Genomic DNA, 23,577 nt, shown 5'->3' on the forward strand with positions numbered 1-23,577 from the left:
GCGTTGCAAAGACCTTCGGTCCACTTTTGACATGCAGGGGTCACTTGTGTGGTGCGCTTCCTCCGAAATTTCCTCACGTGACTCCTCACGACCCTCGGGCTTGACCACGTCCCTTGACGATCCGCCCTACGTTGGGCGCCAATTGAAGAACCAGGCCTTTAAGGGCCTAGCGGCGCAGGGCACGCCTAAATCTCCAAGTTCACCTGCCTTGTTGTACAGAGACACGGGACACTCTGTTAAGCGTAGACAACAGGATTTATTAGCTGCAGCTATGCACAGTTATCCAAGAAGTACACCAAATGTATGTTCTCAGGAGACTACCACTTAAATCCGTGGCTCACAGACTTTTATACCCATTTCATACCTGTACAAGAACACTCCCAAATGCGCAAAATTTTAACCAATGAAATGATGCAGTTTGGTGAAAAACAAGGGATGTACGACATTAAAACGCATGCTTTTACATCGCATGCTTTTAAAACGCGAGTTTTACAACACATACCATTGCAACGCATAGTGCTTTTAGGCGCTGGATAGTGATTTATTTAATTTACTATTCAAACTCCAGTCCCCGTGGATAGTAGGGAAGGTGTTGGATAGTAAATTAAATATATTCCCTATCCTAGAGCGCCCCCCAGCGCAATGCGTTGTAATTGTTTGCGTTGTAAAAGCTGCGATGTAAAAGCACTGCGTGGTAAAAGTTGCGTTGTAAGTGATGTTCCCCAAAACAAGACGTCACATGATTGCGTTTCCCACCCCCTATGTCATGTTTTGACTAACCCCACAAGAATTTTTTTTTTATAAATCTTTTTATTATTTTAAAACAAGAAAAAAGGAATAGACATATCCGGTGCCATACATACATACGTCAATAATAGGGTGAACAGGAGCAATAACAGGATAGACGTGGGGCCAGCTCGAATGAATACGAAATAAGACTTGCAACATTACAATCGATAAGCAGTGTAAATGCGGACCCTCAAGACCCTCCCATCCATAAAATCAAAACAACAGAAGAATCATGGCAACCAGACATTGGAATCGAAACCCCTGAAGACAGAACCAGGATATTTCGCCAATATTACTAGTAAAGGAAAAACTAAAAAGAGAGTAAAAAAAAAAGGGAAACCATATGAGCGATAACAAAAAGAAAATAAAAAACCCATCCCCCCACCCTGCACCCCTGGAAAGGCTATCGCCTAACCCCCACTAGCAGTGTGTCTGTCGCCCCAACTAACTAAGTTCTAAAAGTAGAAAAGAGAAACTGTGGAGGAGGGCATTTCCATATAAACTCCCGGTCCCCTCTCCCCCTGCCAGAGACCAGCACCCTCTATGATAAAAAGTCAATAATATCTATAATCATCAAAGGATAAATTAGGGGGAGCCGTAATGCACCGCCCAACCTCCCGTGAGACCAACAGCCACAAATTCTACATCCCTTGAGGTCTTAATACCAGCTACAGTCGATCACTCTCAGCCCTGGCCCTTCCGAACCTTTATGTGAACCCCTCCCATTAGTTTAGCAGGAGAATCAAAGTGAAAAAAGAGTCTGAATAAATGCAGTACAGTACAATTCAGTCAGCAAGTGGCCAGGAACTTCAGCAGCATAGGAACACTCCTTCATGGACGGATAGTTCCAATATAGTTTTCTCCAAGATCGCAAAGTCACCAAAGAGGGAAGGAATGGTATAGAAGTCCAAGGACAATCACCTACAGGATTCTCCGGTAAGGGGACGCAAATCGGCTTTCCCAAAGTCAGCAATAATGGTAGGTATGCCAATATGTTCAAAACACTGGGTTCAGGATTTTCCAGGAAACCAACCAAGGGCTGCTGCTCTTCTTGTCGCACGGGGTCCTTGTTCAGGATCAAGAGGGTCGTAGTTGAAATCGTAACTTGTGGTAATACCTGAGATGTAACAGGTTCTGGTTCCCCACACTCCATCGCCAATAAGCTCACCATCATTTTGCGAATCAGGGTATCCACATGTGAATGCAATGCCCCGATGGCTGCCAATATCGTTTTTAGCGACGGCTCACTCTCCGTCCGGTCCATTTCTTCACGCTCAGCAATGATATCGTTCACTTACCCCGGGGAACCGGTTACCTCGGGGGGAAACAGACAGGAGCGGACCGGATGGCGTCGGAGGGGACTGATCGATTTCTGCGGCAACAATATGTGTCTCGCTTCGTGAGCAAAGGCCCCGACACACCGAACCCCGGCCGGGCCACACCGGGTCCGCGGGACAGGGACCTCCACCCCCGGTCACTGTCGTGCCACGTCACTCCTCCCTCAATGTTGGTCAGGCAAATTGAGCGCCGTCGAGATCGGGCAAAGAAAAAATCTCCACTACGGTGGACCGGACTTTGACTGCCACTCACGGCCGATGTTGTTCACCTACGACACGGCCAGGTCAAAACTCGAGGCCCCGGCTCTCCTGCTGGATTAGGCTGCAAACTTAAACTCGACGCAGCTCTGTCACCCAGGCAAATTAATTTTTCGGAGTTGCACCATCGGAGTGAGCATCGGTTCATCTATGCGGAGGTCGGGCGTTAAATCAGGATTATTGACAGGATCTTCTGGCAGGATACGGAGGTCGGCGGAGCCGGGAGCCTAAGCGGCCATCTTGGTTGCTAGCGTAGCTCCTCTCCCCACAAGAAATTTAATTATATTGTCCCTAAGTTAATGAACAGTGGTAGACATGTTTGTGTATTGCAGATGGCCACCTTGCTAGGCAGAGCAAGGCGGGGAGAAGGACAATGAAAACCAACAGATGGTCTGAAACGAGGATTAGTGAGTCGGGAGAAGAATATTGGAGGACACCAGACAGTTTGGATAAGGATTAGTGAGTCAGGGAAAAGAACACTGAAGGCTAACAGATACTTTAAACAAGGTTTTAGTTGGGATCTGTTAATCAGACCGGTTCCCAGAATCGACTTCACTGCAAGGATAGAAGTGTTACCTGACACGTAATGATACGAAGGGCAAGAGTCTTCAGCTCGCCGGGCTGCCTGTGTGAGGGCAACACAAAATGGAAGTGAAACACAAAATGGAGTCGGAACCGAATTTCTTAATGGGGCCCTGCTATCCAGGATCCCAGCCTAGCTGCTTCCTCTCTAAATTGATTCCCTGTACTTTAGGTACACTCTAGTTTGTTTACTGGGGTACCCGTCGGAGTCCCTAGTAAATGGGACCTGAAGAACCAGGCCTTTACGGGCCTAGCGGCGCAGGGCACGCCTATATCTCCGAGTTCACCTGCTTTGGTATACAGAGACACAGGACACTCTGTTAAGCGTAGACAACAGGATTTATTAGCTGCAGCTTGCACAGTGATCCTAGAAGTACACCAATGGTATGTTCTCAGGAGACTGCCCCTTTACTCCGGGGCTCACAGTCTTTTATATTCTTTTACAATTGCACAAGAACACTCCCAATGCGCAAAATTTAAACCAATGAAAAGATATGTTTTTGGGAAAAACAAGACGTCACATGATTAGATTATCCACCCCCTAGGTCATGTTTTGACTGACCCTACAGGTGATTCAATAATGGTGTCCCTGAGTTATTCAACAGTGGTAGACATGTCTGTGTATTGCGAAAGGGGCCAGTTTGCAAGGTAGGATAAGACGGGAAGAAGGACAATGAAAACCAACAGATGGTTTGAGACAAGGATTAGTGAGTCGAGACAAGAATACTGAAGGCCAACAGACAGTTTGGATAAGGATTAGTGAGTCGGACTAGTTCCTGGAATCAACTTCACCTCAAGGATAGAGGGGTTATTTGATACGTGGCAGTATGAAGGGCAAGAGTTTTCAGTTCGCCGGGCTGCCTGAGTGAGGGCAACACAAAATGGCAGTGAGACACAAAATGGAGTCGGAACCGAATTTCCTCAGACCCTCCTTTTGCCATTACACAGGAAATACATAAACTCACGTTAATCTGAGTCTATTTCAATAGCCATAATATCTTTAAGCTGTTGTTGCAACATCATTTTGATGTTTTCTGTTTCCTGCGGAATAGGTCTTTGCACACACATGGTGGCACAAAGGCCACAGATGGCGGGACCACATTGTAGGCTGAGGCAACATGAAAAGACAATGGCTAAAATCATTCCTATGAAAGTTAGAATCTTCCATCCCCATGTGGACAGTAATCCCCAAAACCATCCCATTAGAGACCAACTTCCTTCGTCCTGGTGAATGGACTCAGCAATGTGGTGTAATTTAGAGATGGCCTGGTATACTGTAGGTGCGTTATCAGGTATGTAAACGCAGCAGCTGGATCCGATCAATTTACAGACCATGGTCTGCGAGAATGATGTCTAACACCATTCTGTTCTGTAATGTCATAAGGCGATCCGCCTGAAGCTCGGCGGTGATGTTACTCAGCGCTCTGACAGTTGCATTTATTGTTGCTTCAACTACTCGAATGAGATGCCTGATATTTCTACTATTGGCCATAGGGCCCCAAAATGGGAGGAATCCTTTAAGGAAGTCGCCTCCCTCTTGTCCTGTTGTGTCTTTTTGATCAAAGACACTTCTCTTGTACTTATTTCTATGATGTCCTGAAGGTGTGGTATATGTCGGAGGGAGGAGAAACGCCATATAATAAGTTCCTGAGAAATCGGCTGGTAGCCATGTATAGGCTCTATCATGGCAAACAAAATATGTTCCCTGAAATGCTACCAGCGGTGGAGAAGTTTGGGACGTATAGGTGTGGCTCACTGGTTAGAGGCGGCAGACCTGGAAGCAGAGAACGGCCTGGGACCAGGGTTCAATTCCTGATGCGGCAGGGTCGTGGACCAGGGTCAGCGGACTCGATAATTCTCGCCTCGGTGCCTACTCTAACCAGGGATCACACTCGGCAACTCTGGGCATTAGCTTGCCTCATCTCTACAACGGCCCCCCACATTCGCTGGGGATGCCTGGTTTCACCTTGGAGATACCCAGTAGGGACCATCTCACAGGGATAGCCAGGACGGGTTCCCCAGCGGTCTACAGCGCCAGGACGCCTCAGGGCAGCAGTGCGCTTTACAAGACACATACATTTACATTTACATTTTACAAGTGCTCTTTCCTAATTGGGCCTTAGGACTTTGACCATTTCCTTGGAGACATAGGTGACCTTGGTGGGGTATAGTGTATATAGGTGGGGATCTTTTCTTTTTGGCTCTGTCAGTAAGACTTGTGGCGTAATGTGTCACGTTCCAATCAATGTATGATTGTTGTTCGTCAGTGGGGAACTCATTAAGTTTGCTGCAGTGTTTTGACATGGCAACAATTCCTTTTATTAGGGCGTCATGACTAACGCCAACTCCATCCCTATACGTACCAATAGGATGTCGATGTTGGTTTTCATAGGCATTGGCAAACATAGAGGTGTAAGCCCAAGCAGATCCTTTTAGGGAGAAGGGTAGAACTAAATATGGCATTCCTTTATCTGTACTATGGGGTAAAAGTCCACAAACCCAACAGTCGGTGGTATTGATCACCAATTGATGCTGGTGTAACAATTGAATAAAGGAATTGTTGAGATATTCCATTCTCCTAATTTGCTCATGTTCTGGTAGTGTACGAAATTGGTGCGGGGAGACAGTAGTGCGGAAAAGGTATGGGCTGGAAGGTAGATATATGTTTGTGCTGTACAATGTGAACAATCCAACCCACACACGCTAATATAATACATAAAGAGATTAAAATACACAATGTTATACTGCATCTGGTATATAATAATTTGTAATACTATTTCATTATAATTTTTTCATCAGGTTGCTTTAATATAGCAGAATCCATCTTCTAGGTGTTGCTCGTGCCAGTCTTCCTTCTTCACTTAGCCGTGATTATTAGCCGTCCTATGACACTGCAAGTCCCGCAGACCTATTGTCACGACTCGGGTCACTAACTAAGGCTCTTACCACGACCCTGCAACCTATTTAGATTGTCGATATCACAATATCACAAAAAGCATAAAACAACAAAAAAACTTTCTTAAATGTCCTTAGTTACTCTAGGTCTCAAATTGCATCTAGTTTTGTGTGGTACAGTCTGATTTTGGAAAAGTGTCTCTGGATTAGTTGTATTCAACCTCAGATGTGACGGGACAGCTTCTTGCAGGACGTCATCATCTTCTTTTTCAGACTGAGTCCTATACAGGTGTGCATCGCTAAAAGGTACAAATCGGGGGATCCTTTCACTTTCAAAATCGCCAATACCTTTGCGGACCCACTGGTCATAAGGCAAAGGCAAGGGTACCTTTTTACAATGTACACCATGGATCCAGTTCTTTTTGCCAACCACCTTTACAGCTGTTCGTGTGGTCAGCAAAACTTGGCAGGGCCGTCTCCAACGAGGCTCCAAATTCTTTGATCGCTGAAAATTCTTCACACACACCCAGTCCCCTAGATGTATGCCATGTCCAGGATCAGTTGAAGCCTGAGGTAAGGCGTCTTGTACCTGTTGCTGAAGGACACGCAATTTAGTGGTGAGGTCATGTAAATAATCAATTAACAATGGATACTCTATCTCGCAATACTTCTTTGGCCTTGGGACTCCCCAAATATTTGCTGGGCGTCCAAACACAACCTCGTAAGGACTAAGTCCCATACGGGAATGAACAGTTGTTCGAGTGGACAATAGTGCTAAAGGTAAGGCATTGGGCCAGGCAAGACACGTGCTGGCCTGTATTTTTGCTAGTTTGAGTTTAAGAGTACCATTATAACATTCCACTAAACCTGCTGACTGAGGGTGGTTTGCTGCATGGAATTTCTGTCTTATTCCAAGACCTGCACACACTTTCTGCATAATCTGACCTACAAATTCACTACCATTGTCGCTCCAGAGGATTCGAGGCAGGCCAAACCTCGGAAAAACTCCTTCAAGGGGATTTTAGCCGTAGATAGAGCAGTATTATCCTTTAGGGGGTAGGCCTCTATCCATCTAGAAAAGGCACATACCACCACAAGGACATACTTTAAATTATTACATCACTCCATGTGAATATAATCTATTTGCAACACTTCAAAAGGATATGTTGGAGGAGCAAAATGACCTGCTGAGGTTGGTGTTCCTTTTCCTGGGTTATGCATCAAACAAACAATACAGTCTCTGACTAGATTGTCTGCACATTTTGGAATACTCTCATTCTGCCATACAAGAACTAGAAGTTTGCATATTCCTTTAGCACTGATGGAAGCAGGACCATGTGCCATGGTAGGAACCGGAAGCACATTGGCATCTGGTAGCAACCAACGCTGATGTTCAGACAATTCTGTCCAACACCCTGTTGCGTCTAACATTCCTGTAGTCTCTCTCCACTCACTTAATTCTTTCTCTGTAGCTTCTTCTTGAATCATTTTCACACTTTCTATTGTGTCCCCACACATTCCTCCTTGTCTGATCCATCTAGCAGGGCCTGCAACACACATGCGGCTTGTAATGTCTCCAGCTGTTTCCTTCGCTGTCTGATCTGCAAACGCATTTCCTTGACCCACATCATCAGTAATCTTCTTATGCGCACTACACTTGATAATAGCTATCTGAGTAGGCAAGGTAAGTGATTCGAGAAGGTCATTCACCAACTCGCCATATTGTATTTTAGCTCCATGGGAGGTGAGAAACCCTCTCTCTCTCCATAAGCGGCCAAAACTATGGGCCACTCCAAACGCATATTGACTATCGGTAAACACATTCACTCTTTTTCCTTTAGCCAATACACAAGCCCTAGTAAGAGCTATGAATTCAGCTGCCTGAGCTGAATTATGTCTCTCATCATTGGGGAGTTTAAAACAAGAGCCATCAACCCATAAGATTCCATCTGGATATAAGAGTGGAGTATCTTTTAGATCAACTCTATCTTTTGACTCTTCTTCTGCATGGAAGAAACAATCAAGATATCCCTGAGCATCTGTTTCTTCTAGGACTTTAATAAGTACATGACTAAGCTAAAACATGGATTACTACCTTTATATGCTAAAGCGCATATAGTACTGTCACAATAGTGAAACTGAAGAATTAATAAGCAGTGGGAGATGTGATGATCTTGGGATCCTCCCTAACCTAGGGAGAGTACCAAACAGATGCCTTGAAAACAAAAAAGCACATCTTATTGAACGATTTAGTTGTTGTCCCATCCTCTTAGGACAAACCCAAACACAGTTATTGGCAAAAAAACATTCCCAACCAAAGGCCCTGCAAAGCATTATGGGATGAGATTAGCAGTGGGCAGTGAATATTATATAGTATACAATATCAAAAGAATTCTACAAAGAGCTGCAGTTCAAATGGTGGTTACTAGATGTCCCTCACGAGTCAAATGCAAATGCTTGATGAAAGGGTTTCAATGGTTTTGCAAGCCTTTTGATAGGTTCTCCCAAAAGAGACCTCTTATTTTCCTGGGGCCTTATTTATGAAGGCCTTGCGCCGCCGGTGCGTCACTTTTAACATGGGAAAAAGTGACGCACCGGCGGCGCAAGGCCTTCATAAATAAGGACTCTAGTTTTTTCCCCTTCTATATGTAATGTTATTTCATATAATTTATGGGGTACACTAACCCTGGTGTCTGCAGTTTCCACCTGAATGTATTCATTCGTGTCCACTGTCTCCAGAAGATTCATTAGGATCTTGCGAGCTATGGTCACTTCTGCTGCGCTGTCTAGCATTGTCTGGGCCATTTCTCCGTTTTTGAGTTGTGTTCTCAGAATCCTCGGCATGTTTTAATTTAATACTTGCTACCTTCTTTTTGGGAGATTGTAATTTTTTACTTTGATGAGCAGGTTCCTTGTCTTTGGACTTGACGTGCTCTTCTTTGTGTTCTGACCGTCCTCTTCTTTCCGATTTCTGTGAGGAAGTCTGAAAAGATCGAGAGGGACGTTTATCATTATCTTGATATCTGTCAGGTTTTCTTAATTTATCCCTATCTCTAAGGTTGTATCTTTTTTCAGAGGGCTTCCGATGTGGAGACCTGTCCTCTCGTCCTGGAGAATTATTTCTCCGTTGAGGAGACCTTCCTCTGGACTGAAACTGTTTTTCTCTGTGAGTGGTAGCTTTATTACCCTCTCACTTCTTTTTTGGAGTATTGAGATTATTCTTAATAAATGTTTTTTCAGATTTTCAGTTAGTTGTGGTTTTAGTGGTTTTTCACCCAAACTATCTCTACCTAATTCTTCATAGGATTTTTCAATTATTCTGGCAAGTTCAAAAGGTTGTTCTGCTATATCTGTCTCTTTCAATTTTTGGCGGATCAGCACAAATGTTGATTCTCCTTTTATGTTGGCTAATAGTATAGCCGAGACTTGCTTAAAGTCTTTCAGTAATTTCATACCTAGATTTAAAGCAGGTTCTGGACCGTATTCATTTTGAATCTGTCTTAGTACGTATGGTATAACCGCCATAGACGGAACACCATGTGTTTTTGTGTATATTGAAGCAAAGACTGTTCCCCAAGTGTCACAGTCCTCCACATGTGGTGCGATCCCCATTGGTAGGCAGATTGTCAGAATTCTGTGTTTCTCATTAGGTGTAGTATCAGGAAATACTGCCTCTATTTGAGTAATTTTTTGAGCTAACCAGAACGGACTTTGTTCCCGTTTTGCGGGTAATTTGCCAATGACTGATTGTATAGTCTGTGGTGTAATTTTATTTGTGTTCCCCTGGTGAGGGGTGTGCTGTGGAATTTTTATCGCTGGTTGGACTGTTAAAGACCACATGACATATTGGACCAATTGTCTATGTATTTTTATTAATTGTTTTAGCTGAACTAAAAGTTCTCCGCTTGACATTTTTTCAATGTCAGAATGTGGTGTATAGCTGGCTAGAACCGGCCATGTTGCTCCTGGTCTACCTAGTGTACCGAGCCTGGTGAAGTGATTTTGATGTTTTAGGGCGCCATTAAACCAGAGCTGATGCTCTTGGTATGTTAGTGAAATTTCAACGTCCTCGAAAGGAACATATTCCTCTGGAGATTCCTCTACTTTGTAGTAGTGAAAATCGTGTGTTATAGCATTTGCTGCTGGAAAGTGTATCCATGAATAGAATACCTCTGTCTGCCGATATTCATGGGCCTCTACCACAAATATGACTGTACCACCTCTTGATGATACTCCATTATTTATAAGTTTGTAAGTTACACTCTTCCTTACATTGACTGGGAGTATAGCATCCGGGTCATCTTGCCGGAGACTTGTGTCCTCCGCTAAGATTTGAGCTGCCAAAGCATCTCTTTCTCTGTTGTCATCAGACATTTTATTGTCAGAAAGTTTGCAGATCAAGTTTCAAGGAAACAAAGATTAGGTGCACAATATTTTGGAACACTGTATCCTTCAACGTTGACTAAACCAAAAACTAATACATAGGATTCTCATCTTACTAAGTTCTGGCGGATATTAACCTTTCACCCACTCCAGACGTCTATTGGAGTATTTACAGGAAAAAGGGGTCTATGTGAAAAGCACAACTGAGTTACTCTAGCATCTAGCGTTAAATTATCGCCTTACCAAACGTTGGGCGCCATGTAGTGTAGTTCCTATATTCCCAATAGGCTCTGCGCATTGGAATAACATAAACGATAGTTTAGACGTAGGACTGAGGTCGATAGGTCTCTACTGAATATGTTAGACTTAATTATGAATGCCAGCTAGCTCAGAGGTCACTAGAAACTTTCTCGAGTAAACAAGAAGATGTTAACTTTCCTGAATAGACAAGAAGGGATTAGTTTCTGACAACCGCATAAACATGACAACTTTGGTCCCTCCAGAATAAGGAGTATATCTCCAGAGTTGCGGAAACAATAGATAACTATTTCACTCAGTCAATCGTGCATGCTTAGTTTCACCAGAAGCGCAGAGAAACAGAGAGACGGGCGTTTTCAATAAAAGTGGTTATTTATTGAAGAGTCTTCTTTCTCATGCAAGAGAAGTGAATTGCCACAATTGCAATACTTATCATAAAGTAAAGTGCATACAGTAAAAGGAGTATTATGAAATAATACTGTAAAAGCATTATATGGTTTCTAAGCCATACCGTGTTTAAAATAGATAAAATATATACATATATAAAATCATTGACTAAACGTACTCAACTGGTGCTTCTAAGATACGCCTACCTCGGTGTACCTAACCTAAGCCTAGTACGTGGGAAGGAGTAAGTGAGCTATAGTTTGAGTTAAGATAGTTTTGCCAAGAATCTGAATCAAGAATTCTCTAAGGGTCTAATCAGCTCCATACCTTGTTTATAGAATGAAGGAGGCCTTGTATCTCGTTCTCAGGACTCGATCTTCCAGCAACCCGCAAGGTTGACTGGAAACACTGGAGCTGGATTTCTCGGCAGGAGAAAAGACAGCGTCTTTCTCAGTGCGTCAATGGGAGGGTCGGCTTCCTTCGGCACCTGCTGCTGCAGGGCGTCGGGCAAGTAGATAGCTGATCTGCTCCAAACCACAGTGTGTTTGCTAGGGCAGATGCGGGTATATTTATACCTGGAAGGTGCCGAGTTTGACGTAAGGGTGGACATAAGACGTCATTCAGAACTCGCAGTTCTTTCTAAGACTCCAGGAGTTCTAGGACAAATCAATACAGAAGCAGGGGGAATTCCCGGGCTGCTGGAGGCTTGGTTTGTTTAAGAACACGTTGTGCTTTCTAGGAATCTATGGTAGTAGCCTTGCCATATTTGGACTGCATTGGCTATGACCTAATATGGGTATGATTCTTATGCCTTTATAAGGATATGATTTGTTATAACCACATAAGGGCATAAATCGGGAATATTGAAATAGGGTCCTAGATACGTTCACAACATTATGGGACAGCTCGAATCCAGCTCCTGGTAGTTGTCGATGCCTCCTGGGCCTCGTGGCTGCACAGTCAATCTTCACCTCTTCATCCTGGAAACACCTGACATCGGTGGGTATTCTTCTATCGTGCCCCTGGTCACTGGCAAGTGACCCAGACTCTGTCCCCTCTGCTTTCAGTTTCTTCTCATCTTCAATCCAGGCTTGGATCACCCCAGACACTTTCCACTTCGACTGCAGCAGCACTTTGCAGCAGATCGCCATTGAAATCAATGACGATTCCCAACACCAAAAGACACCTATCCACCCGGCTTCCCTGAGTGAGGTAACTCGAGTAGTCTGGTGCTCCCGTGGGTGTTGGCCCTAGAACCCCTTAAGTCTAAAAGGGTTTGCTCAAAGTCCTCTCCTAAGTGTCCTTATTCTTTAAATTTCCAACTGCGACTTTCCCCATTGACGCTAACGGCGGTTCGTGAATGTGTTCTCACACTGCACCTGTCCTCCTTGGGTCCCCTGTGTCACTTCCTTGGGTGGTTCCTGTGGTCCCAGCGATTCTACAGGCTCTAGGCCTTGTGTCTAGTCAAGTTGTGGTTCTTATGCCACTTTCTTAATATATGGTTTGGTTCGCCCCGAGGGCCCAACTTATATTGTGCTAATTTACTGTGATATATTAAGTGTAACATATGTGCGTTGATCTCTAGCCTCATAAAGGGACTAGTAGGGTGTGTTTAAGAATAAATACATATATTTTATATATATACCTGGCGTGGTTCTCCTTCATTTAGCCATTCAAGAGATTATAGACTGATAAAAAATTCTGCTTTACATTCCTGCAAGATTTAGCCTGAAGGCTGCTCTCCATAGCTACCACTAGGATAACTTTCACATAAGGTTGTCTTTAACCTATCACCTCTAAGGGGTTGTTTGGACTGGTGCAAGGTGCCCACTATAACTAGTGGGCAGCATATGCCAGGCCAACTTCTTATAGTCTCCTTGTTCCTTTCTCTATCTATGCGTGCTGCATTCTACAGCATGCCCAAAAAGAGGAAATTGCCTTTAAGGATTATTGTTGGTGCTGGAAGGTATTCCTTCATGCACAAAAACAATTATGCCTTTATACTTCTGGCAAGCCCTAAAAAAGTTCTTTCACGTTACATATGTACAATCCCTTTGTTGATCCTTAGCACATCGAATTATTTAAAAAAATATATCTTTTTAAATATTGTGCATCCATCCGGCTTTGGCACTGTTGGCTCGCGGTGCAACAATCTTTTTTGGTGCCCTCCTCATAACGTCCTCCTTGGATTCCCTCACTACCAGCTGGCAAAAGTGCACCTCATGTCTCCATTGCTCCCCTTTCACAATCATTTAATTTGTTTCAAAGCACTGGTAGAGAATGGCTTTACTAATCCACTTGGCTATCCACATAGAGTACAGATCTGTTCTTTGCAGCAGGCATATTAACCCTCTGAATTACTTCATGGTGAGTAAAAACTGCCACTAGACAAAACTCCAATCTATCTAACAGGAACATTATTTCCAAGAGTTATCTTGACTGTTTATTGCTGCCTGAAAGCTGAACACACAAGGAACTCTACAGCATGTGCTATTAAATTATTGCTAAACACCCCCCATGAGCTCAGTCCCCCCCCTCAAGTCAGCGCCCAGTGTGGATGAGTGGAAATGGGGGTCCGTCGGGGGAGGTACAGGACGAGTTTGATTGCATCTTTCTGATTGGTCTGTAATCTCTGGGGGAGGTGTGCAGCGACGCTGAGTAGAGAGCTTTGCAGTAGTGCAGTTTTCTGATGATGAGGGCTTGTGTCACAGTGTATCTAGTGTTCGGGAGGAGCCACTTAAAGATCTTTCGTAGCATGCAAGAGTGAGGAAGCAGGCAGAGGAGACTGCGTTGATCTAGGACTTCATTGAAAGCTTGCTGTCATGGATGATGCAGAGTTTTCTTCCATGGTCCGATTGGGAGGGTGCTGTTCCTAGTTCAGCGGTCTAACAGGAGGCATTCAAGAGAGTGTTGTTGTTGCTGAAGATCTGTACTTCCATTTCATCCGTGTTGAGCTTCAGGCAGCTGTTTCTGATCCAGTTGGTGACACTTGTCATGCACCTGAGTAAGCTGGTTCTGGTGGTGGTGGGGTCCTTGGAGAGCGAGAGGATGAGTTGAGTATTGTCTGTGTATGAAATGACATTGAGTCTGTGGATTCTAATGATGTTGACCAGGAGGGTCATGTAGGTATTGACAAGGGTGGGGCTGAGATATGAGTCCTGTGGGACACCACAGATGGTTTCCTTGGGTTTTAAGATGAAAGGCTGTAGGTGGACTTTCTGTGTTCATCTGGTGAGGAATGAGGCGATCCATCTGAGAGCATACCCTTGGATGCCGTGTAGCCTAGCAATCAGTGTGTGGCAGGATACGGTGTCAATCAATACTGCGGAGAGGTTGAGAAGGATCCGTGCCACCTTCTTGCCTTGGTCGAGGAAGGCATGGATGTCGTTGGTGGCAGCGAGAAGAACAGTCTCGGTGTTGTGATCGCTGCGGAATCCAGACTGGGAGGAGTCCAAAAGATGGTTCTAATCCAGGGGGCAGATGTACAATCGTTTTTTGCTTTCACAAACGGGAGATCGGCCCGTTTGAAACTGCAAAACTGAGTCTGCCCCAAGCACAAACCATATTTTGCGAGTCTGTAACCTATTAGTGACTCGCAAAATATGGTTTGTGACATGCTATTAGAAAGGGGCGTGCCAAGGGTTTTCCCACTTGCGAGTCTCAATGCAATGTATGATTGTTTTGCGACCACATTTGCGGCCACAAAACATTTGCAGTTTACCACCTACTTCAAGTAGGTGGTAAGGCACTGGCAAATGGGAAGGGGTCCCAAGGGGACCCATTCCCTTGAGAGTGTTTGCGAAAATACTTTTTAGGAGCAGGCAGTGCTCCCAGGGACAATTGCCTGCCCTTAAAAATGAAACTGAAAAGTTTTATTTTTCTATTTTAAATGCATCTGTTTAACTTTGAGGAAAAAGGGCTTCATTTAAAAAAACTGCTTTATTTAAAAAGCAGTCACAGACATGTTGGTCTGCTGACCCCAGCAGCCGCCATCCATTGGAGTGCTAGCTATTCCCAATGGGGTTGTAAATTGCGCTTGCCTCGTGATTATTAATGAGGCATTCAATTTGCGACCTTATTGGGAATCGCAAACAGTGTCTGAAACACTGTTGTACATTCACTTTTGCGAATCGCAAATTCGGCGCAATTTGCGACTCGCAAAAGTGAATGGTCGTAAATCTGGCCCTTAATGTTTTGTAAGTTGTTTGTTGATGGTTTCTCCAGAACCTTGGCCAGAAAAGAGAGTAAGTAGATAGGCTGGTAGTTCTTGAGTTCGCTGGGGTCTCCTGACTTCTTCTAGAGTAGGGGGCCGATTCACAGAATGAACTTAAGACTCAATCCTAAATTTACTACTATTTTGGTATCCACAGAATGCACTTACTACTTTTGGCATTCACAGATTTCACCTACCACGTTATGTTATGTTATGTTATATAAGGATTTATAACGCGCTCCGATAGTCAAGACTGTCCTGGCGCGGGGGGAAACTAGATCAGAGTAGAGGAAGAGTCAGCTATTCATGAATTTGAAAGAGGTGAGTTTTTAGCAGTTTTTTAAAATTGGTCAAATTGGAAGTGTGTCTGATAGCGTCTGGTAGGGCATTCCACATTTGAGCTCCCTTTACCGTCAGAGATTGTCCACCCAGGCAAACTCTTTTAAATCTGGGGACGACCACCTGCTTTCTGGAGGTGGATCGCAGCTGACGGGTCGGGAGGTAGAGAGTGAATCTTTTGGCTAGATAGGAAGGGCACGGTCCATTGAGGGCTTTATAGACGAGGAACAAGGTTTTAAATCGCACTCTTTGGGCCACAGGAAGCCAGTGAAGCTCCTTCAAATGTTTGCGAACGCTGAGTCTCCTTGGGATGTTAAAAATGAGTCTCACCGTAGCATTCTGGACTACCTGTAGTTTTCTGATCAGATAGTCAGGTGCCCCTATATAAAGGGCGTTTGAGTAGTCCAGACGAGAGAGCACCAGAGCTCTGGCTACCGTTTCTTTTGCCGTTTGAGGAGGAAGGGGAAAGAATTTGCGAAGGGTGGTCAAGGTTCCGAAACACGTCCCCGCCAGTCGCGAGATCTGGTCGCGAAAACATAAGTCGGCTCCGAACCAGATACCCAGGTTCTTGGCAATCCCACTCTCTCCCGAAGGGCATGTTGATTCACTGGGCCAGATAGACTCCTTAAAATCAGTGGGAAATTGGCCGAAGAGCAGGATTTCAGTTTTATCCTCATTGCATTTGAGGCATGATCTAGCTAGCCAGGTAAATACAGAGGATAGGCATTGGCGTACTCCAGAGGTGCATAAGTTCTCCTTTTTCCAGGTGAAGAGAAGCTGGGTGTCGTCGGCGTAGGCCATAATCTTAGCACCCCAGTTCTCTGCCAGCCGGATCAGAGGAGTTAGATAAATGTTACATAAAAGGGGACTTAAGGTCAACCCTTGGGGTACTCCAGTTTCTACCCTTTGATTAGAGGAGTGGTAAGGGGGTAGCCAAATCTGCTGGGTCCGGTCAGAAAGAAAAGACCTGATCCATTCTAATGCCGTGCCCGAGATGACCAATGTCCTCCAGCCTAGATAGAAGCTGGAGGTGGGGCACCGTGTCGAACGCGGCAGAGAGGTCCAAAAGAATAAGGGCCGCTCTGCCGCTTCCGTCAAGGCATTCCCTGATGGCCTCTGCCATCTCCACCAATGCAGTTTCGGTACTGAAATTGGAGCGGAAGCCTGATTGGGCCGGGTGAAGAGCTACAGAGGATTCCACGAATCTCTCAAGTTGTCGGAATGCAGCCTTCTCGCAAACTTTGGCAAGGGCTGGCAGGAGTGATATAGGTCTGTAGTTGGAGGTGATCGATGGATCTGCTGAGGGTTTCTTTATCAGAGGAAGAAGTTTGGCTTGTTTCCACTTGGAGGGCAGAATTCCTGAAGTGAGGGATTCATTAACCAGGGCAGTGACCATAGGGGTAATTACTTCGGCTACTCCATTCAAGACCCTCGCAGGGCAAGGATCTGTGGGTGACCCTGACTTCAGAGTTTTTAATATGGTCATAACATCTATATTTTCGACCTGAGTGAATTTGGTCATCTCTGCTTTAACCTTAGATGCTTGGGAAAGTGAAGGGGGAAGAGGTTGGAAATTTGAGACTGGATCAGGTTGCGGGGTAAGTGGCTGGTCAGGGGTGTTCAGACTGTCTTGAATTTTTTGAATTTTCTCGATGAAAAAAGTGGATAGTTGCTCGCACCAGTCTATGGAGGACAGGACAGCGTTCTTCTCAGCTACCGGGGCAGTAAAGCTTTTAACTATGGAGAAAATTTCACGACTGTTATTTTTAGCTTTTTGAATTCTAGACGCGTAGAATTTCCCTTTAGCTGTTTTAATTGCTGCGTAGTAGCTTTTTTGGGCTGCACGAAGTTCCGTTTTAGCAGTAGGACAATAGTTCTTTCTCCATACACGCTCTAGCGCCTTACATCCTGTTTTTAAAATTTGTAATTGTTCTGTATACCAGAGGGAAGTGGGGGTGAACCTGTGGTTGCTTTTTCCTTTGCTTTTAGGTAATGACCTAATGGAGGAGTCTATCCAGGATGAGAAGTTGTCTACAGCTTCGTCCAAGTTTTGTGCTTTCATTGGGGTGGAATGGGAGAGGGCCTCCACCAGATCTGGAATATTAATTTTTCTAGGGCGTTCCCCAGTCTTGGGTGTGGATAACACACGGGTGTTATTAATGACCCAGGAGAAGTGAACTACTGTTGGTATTCACAGAATGAACTTACTACTTTTGGTATTCACAGAAGTTTGGATTTTGTCTTAAGTTTGTCTTAAGTCTGTCTTAAGTCTGTCTTAAATTTGTCTTAAGACAAACTTAAGACAAAATCCTTACTTCTGTGAATACCAAAAGTAGTAGGTTCATACCAAAATAGTAGTAAGTTTAGGATTGAGTCTTAAGTTCATTCGGTGAATCGGGCCCTAGGACTTTTTCCTTGGCTTGTTTCTAATCTTCTGTAAATGTTGTCATGGTTATCGAGGTGCTCAGCAGCGAGGTGAATTTGAGGCTGATTCTGTCACTTCTGAGGTTGATTATGTGCTATGGGCAGGGGTCCTCAGAAACCCCTGAGTGGATGGAGATATTGATGATTATGCAGTTCCTGAAAGGGGAGCAGGTTCTTTTTGCTCAGTCGTTCATCTGTGGTGGTTACGGAGTGGGTTTGTAGGCTTATCCCGGGGTTTGAAGTTTTTGTAGCTTGTGGAGAGCTTGTCGTAGAAGAAATTGGCGAGGTTGTCACAGAGCTCCTGGGAAGGGGTGATGCTGTTATCTGTGGCTGCTGGTTTGGAAAACTCCCTGATGATGTTGAAGAGTAACTTGCTGTGGTTGGAGCTAGAGTCAATGCTAGCAGCCAGGGTTTCACTCTTCTTCACCCTCAGTAGAATATGGTAGATGTTTAGGAAGTCCTGTTGGTGGTGTCTTTGCTAGTGTGCGATCTTCTTTCCCGTTGTTTTCATATGTGTTTTGCTGCTCTAAGTTCTTCGGTGTACCAACCAACCTGTTTTGTGGATCTCCTGTGATTGGCTGCTGTCTGTGATCAGGGCAATGTCGTCCGCACAGTTTCTGATCCAGTAGTTGAAGTTCCTGACACTCCTGTCGAGGGATGCAGCGGTGTCGGAATTTGACCCATTTAGTGCGTCGGTCCATTGGGTCTTGTTAGAAATGAAGAGAGCAGATATGCGCCATACCTACTACGACATGGCGCACTGCTGTTTCCTGTTTTCGCTTGCCCACTTTGTGTTGCCTAGCGCTAACACAGGCAGCCTCACGCCCTCTGCAACTGTGCCTGTGTTACAAGCTGGAGACCTTCCTGCACTTAACCAATCTTTAAAGGCATTTTCTCTTTTCTGTGTGTGATGCAAAATGCATCACACCCAGAAAAAGGAAGTAGCAAGTAATACTAAAAGTATTTCTCCTTTTTACTTCTGGGAGACTTACAATTGTGGTCCAATCCCAGGTTTTCTGACCTTAGTAAATCTGTAATTGCATCAAAAGATGTGAGTGTATGCATGGCAAAACCCATGCTATAATCAAGTAATGCCCACCCGATGCAAGGAAACGCAACTCAGTGCTATTTGTTTAGCTGCATTACTTTGTACTTACTAAACCATGCAAAGTGGCTTTGCTTGCCTTAGAAAGTCCCAAATACGGACTTACATTGCCTTGCGACGATTTGCGTCAAGCAGGGACATCACAAATTCTTGGTAAATCTGGGCCTATATGTTCGGGAAGAGCTTTATTTCTACAAAATACAGTATCTATTCTCCAAACAGTGGCTCTTGAGCTATAATCATACAAGATCCAATTGGATACCCATAACATTAAATCAAAAAGAGAATGATAAGGAAAAGGCCTGAAATAAACATAATATCATAGATACTCATGTACCGAATGTAAACAATGTGTGCAAAAACAAATACACTCGTACTATACATAAAACAGTACAAAATATCAGCAAAATCAAAAACAATGGCAGAGGAAAAGCTATATACAACAGTTAACACAATCATCAGAAAGTAGTGTCCTCTAGAATTTAGGCCATGTTGGAGGCGTCGACGGCGTTTCAACCCAGGTTTGTTTAACCCCTTTGCTGCTGATGACGGCCCCCGTATGTCATGCACCGCGGTGGGCATGTGCTGATGACGGCTGGGGGCCGTCATGAACCCGCCCACTGTTAAAAATGGCCGCGCAGCGCGAAAATCACGGCCGCGCCCAAGGGGTTAAAGGGTCACCATCAGGACAATAAGCTTCAGGAGTGAGAAGCGACAACTTAACACAATTTTTCTAAAAAATGAAAACATGTTCATGAGATGAATTAATCATAATACAATTTAAAAGCGAATCAGGCCTAATCAACACCGAGTCAGTGCTCACAGATCTTTGGATTGGTGAAGGAATCAAAGAAGGTTGGTAATTGGGGATGGAGAAGGGAAGAAAGGAACCAATCACCACAGCAATTCCCCGTAGTGCAACTACTATGGAATAAGTGAAATATTAAGAAATTCGTTTCTAAAAGGTACTCCTCATGAAGTCCAACATCAAATGTTTGGTTATTGAGAATTACTGTTAAACAGGAGAGTCCTAGAACGGAGAGATAAGGGCAGAGGAATAATTATTAAAATTCCTACCATAGAAAAAATGAGGCTAGTATGGATAATATCCAAGGTTGAGACAAATACTCATACCTGTATATTCTAAACTCATAAATTGGAAGTGAAGTCGGCAATAAAGGACATCAACAAATAATACCAACAGGGCGGTGCTCAGGAAAGGAAAAAACCTATTGGCAACATCGAAAATACAGCATCACAAACAAGTGTCCAGTCTTTGTAATGTTAATGCCCCGAAGGACAAAAAGGAGGGAGAGAGAGAGGTTGTTGAGTTGTTGAACTTGATGAACCCCCCAGTAGCATCCCCAGGTCTTCTTGGGGGAATTAAATTGTGTGCTACATGACCATACAGCAGAGGTCTTCAAACTTTAGTCGGCCGAGCCCCCCCCATCTAAACCTTTTTACACGTCGAGCCCCCCCACCGCCACTACCACCTGACAAAAAAGTTGTGGAAGCTGGTACTCTGCAAAAGATTGATGGCCATTCCCTCCTGCAGAGCCCAGGTTGTATATGTATAGGGCAAATAATATTAAATAAAGTAAGAGTGTTTAGTAAACTGAAGTTTTTGTAGTGCATGTGCTTATTCTAAAGTTCAAATGAAAAGTCTCCAAGAAAAAAAATAGCACAAAAAATTACATTGGTGCTTTATTTTTACATAAAACACAACATTTAGGATAGATTAGCAAACACACTCCCAAAACACAGGTGTGGGAGTGGATGTTTTTCTCCACAGAGACAATGTGTGGATGGATTCTTACTTCTGCCATCCTTAGGTTGTGCTCCACTTCCAGTCTTGAGCAGTGCCTGGAAACGGGAGTGCTCACAACATTTTGCAATATTTTAGTTTTAGTTTTATATAGGGCGAACATGACCTAAAGGTATTGGAGCGCTTTACTGGAGCATCTTTTACATTACAGAAGCACACATTAATTTTTTGTAAGCACAGGGAGATTAAGTGATTTGCCCAGAATCACAGGATGTTGAGCAGACATCAAGAATTGAACCTGGTTTCCCAGCTCTTTAGTCATCAGCTCCGGCTGTTGTGCCACATACTTGCCCCTAAACAAGATATCAGAAAAAAAGTTCCACAAAACATGCTTTCTGACACAATTGAAAAATCCATGATATGTGGAGTATTGCCAGGTGTTGCCATGTCAGTAAGAGGCCAGCCGCAGTTTTCCAAGAAGGCCTAGGGGACATTTACATAATACACATGTGATATAAGCGATTCAAGAGGATATATATATCTTTATTCTCTAGCAGCATCAAGAGTCAATTTGTTAGCATAGTTGGCTTATGAGGAAGATCGCCTTCCAAAGCTTCAGAAATAGCTGCATAAGAAAACATTTAAATTTGCTCTACGAAAGAAGCGAGGACAGATGGTAGGCACACTTCACAATATTTGTTATATTTGCCTTGTGGTCTCAGCTCTAGGGATTGGAACATGTTAAACAAGCACCAGCGACCTTACCCAAGGTCGAATTCATTTTTCATAAGTCACTGGTAAATTAAGTGATTTTCCCATGAGCACACGATGTTGAGCCGAACCCAGGACTCGAACCTGGGTCCCCAGAACCAAAGACAGCACCTATGGCATTAATGCCAAACCCACTCCTCCTCAAAATATCCAATGTTCCCACTAGTATTGGGATGAAAGGGAAAGGAGCGAGGCTTTAAAAATGTTATACAAAAAGCTCTTCACTCTTACCTGCTAGAGAATGGAATATTTATGAAGGATGTAACCGTTGTAAACTCCTTTCAGTGAAATGTACTTCCGACGTGGGAGGCAACATGGGACTCAACTAGACAGAACTTTGTGGGGGACTAAGATTCCCAGCCAGGGCTGGCCCCAACACTGATTGCACTGAGAGGGACAGGTGAGTGAGGTGTCGCATGAGCAGGGTGAGTAGTGTGCTGTTGTGACTGCAGGGTGAGGTACAGGGTGAACTCGTGTGACTGCAGGGTGAGGTACAGGGTAAACAGCGCAGGAGTATTGTGAGTACTGAGTGATCACTGTGAGTGCAGAGTGTGCGGTGGGCTCATGTGGCCGCAGGGTAAGTGGAGGGAGAACGGTGTAAGTTCATGGTGAGTGGCATAAGTGCAGTGTGGTCACTGTGAGTACAGGGTGAGAGGGTATGTTGAGCGCATAGTGATCAGTGTGAGTACATTGTGATCCGTGTGAGTGCAGGGTGAGTGTGGAAGTGAAGGACGAGAATGAGGAGTGAGTTGGCCGAATGCAGGGTGCATTCCCAGACACAGTTGAAGTTACTCAGCATGTTATTGAGCTTGGCATAGGGTTTCAGATATAAGTTAAACTATTGCTTTTATGGCATTATTCAAGGTCCAGGGCTCGAGGGTGGAGGAAATAAATATTGTGCTCATCCTGCAATAAACTTCCAGTCTTGCGATTAGGGTTGCCAGCTCATTATATTGATGTCCCAGAAGATACAAAAGTAAGCAGTCCCCTAAAGCCTATTTTCAAAACTGATCTGTGCACACTTGGAACAGCAAAAATACATAGAAAGCATTTTTAATTGTGTTCTAAGGCTCCCTGAATAATCTATGACTTATATTTATAGGGAACAAAGATTGAAACGTCACATTACAAAGGAATACATACTATTTTATTTATAACCCTATTTAGTGTCAAGACAAGGCCTTTGCAGGCTCTTTAAACAGCAAATGGCTGGCATTTTTATTTCGGTAACCCTACTTTATATTCCTTTTCATGAAATGCATTCTCACATTAAGGCAGTAAAAAGTAAAATGTAGGAAGAGGCAGAGTGGGGGCACATGGGGTACTGGAACAAGAAAACAAACAGCCTCTTTAGTTAGTTTACAAAGGTATGTAAATATGCACATGGGGGCAGATTTACAAGCCCCTTGCGCCACCTTTGCGTCACTTTTTCCATGTTAAAAGTGACGCAGAAGTGGTGCAAGGGGCTTGTAAACAAGCCCCATGGTTTTTAACAGGTGCACAATGCCCATGGGCTCAAAAGGCTTCAGCATGCCTCCCACCCATCGTGTGTGTCAGCCCAGGCTGAGACAGCTTCCTGGGCACACACAGAGACAGTTTTGGAGCTGCCAGCCGCACCCGAGTACTTCGCAGGTCTTTAAAAGACCATTTACGCGTTAATGAGGCTTTGTTGTTTTCCACCCTTTCTTAGAGCCCCTGCATCTCCATGGCCATGAGGATTAGCCTCCACCCCCGAAATCGTCGTGCCTCTGGCCTCTAAAGACCTGTGACTCTTGACACTCTCAGCGAGCCCCCAGCAGCTGGAGCTGAAGCAGCCTGGGCTGAGATGCATGTCTCGCGCCTGGAAGCAACAATGTGGGGTGAAGTGCGCGCCCCCCTTGAAGGGATGCGGCGCCCCCCCCAGGGGGGCGCGCCCCACAGTTTGAAGACCTATACCATACAGGCATACATGACACACATGTAGGTATTACAATGTCACATTCAAACTCTTGTCCGACGTTATTAGGGAGGTCAGGCCTTCTAATGTCGGGAAGAGGTGTGGCGCAGCGGCTAGGGTGGCTGACCTTGGAAC

Source organism: Lissotriton helveticus, chromosome 1_1 (assembly GCF_964261635.1).
Source record: "Lissotriton helveticus chromosome 1_1, aLisHel1.1, whole genome shotgun sequence".
Lineage (NCBI taxonomy): Eukaryota > Metazoa > Chordata > Amphibia > Caudata > Salamandridae > Lissotriton > Lissotriton helveticus.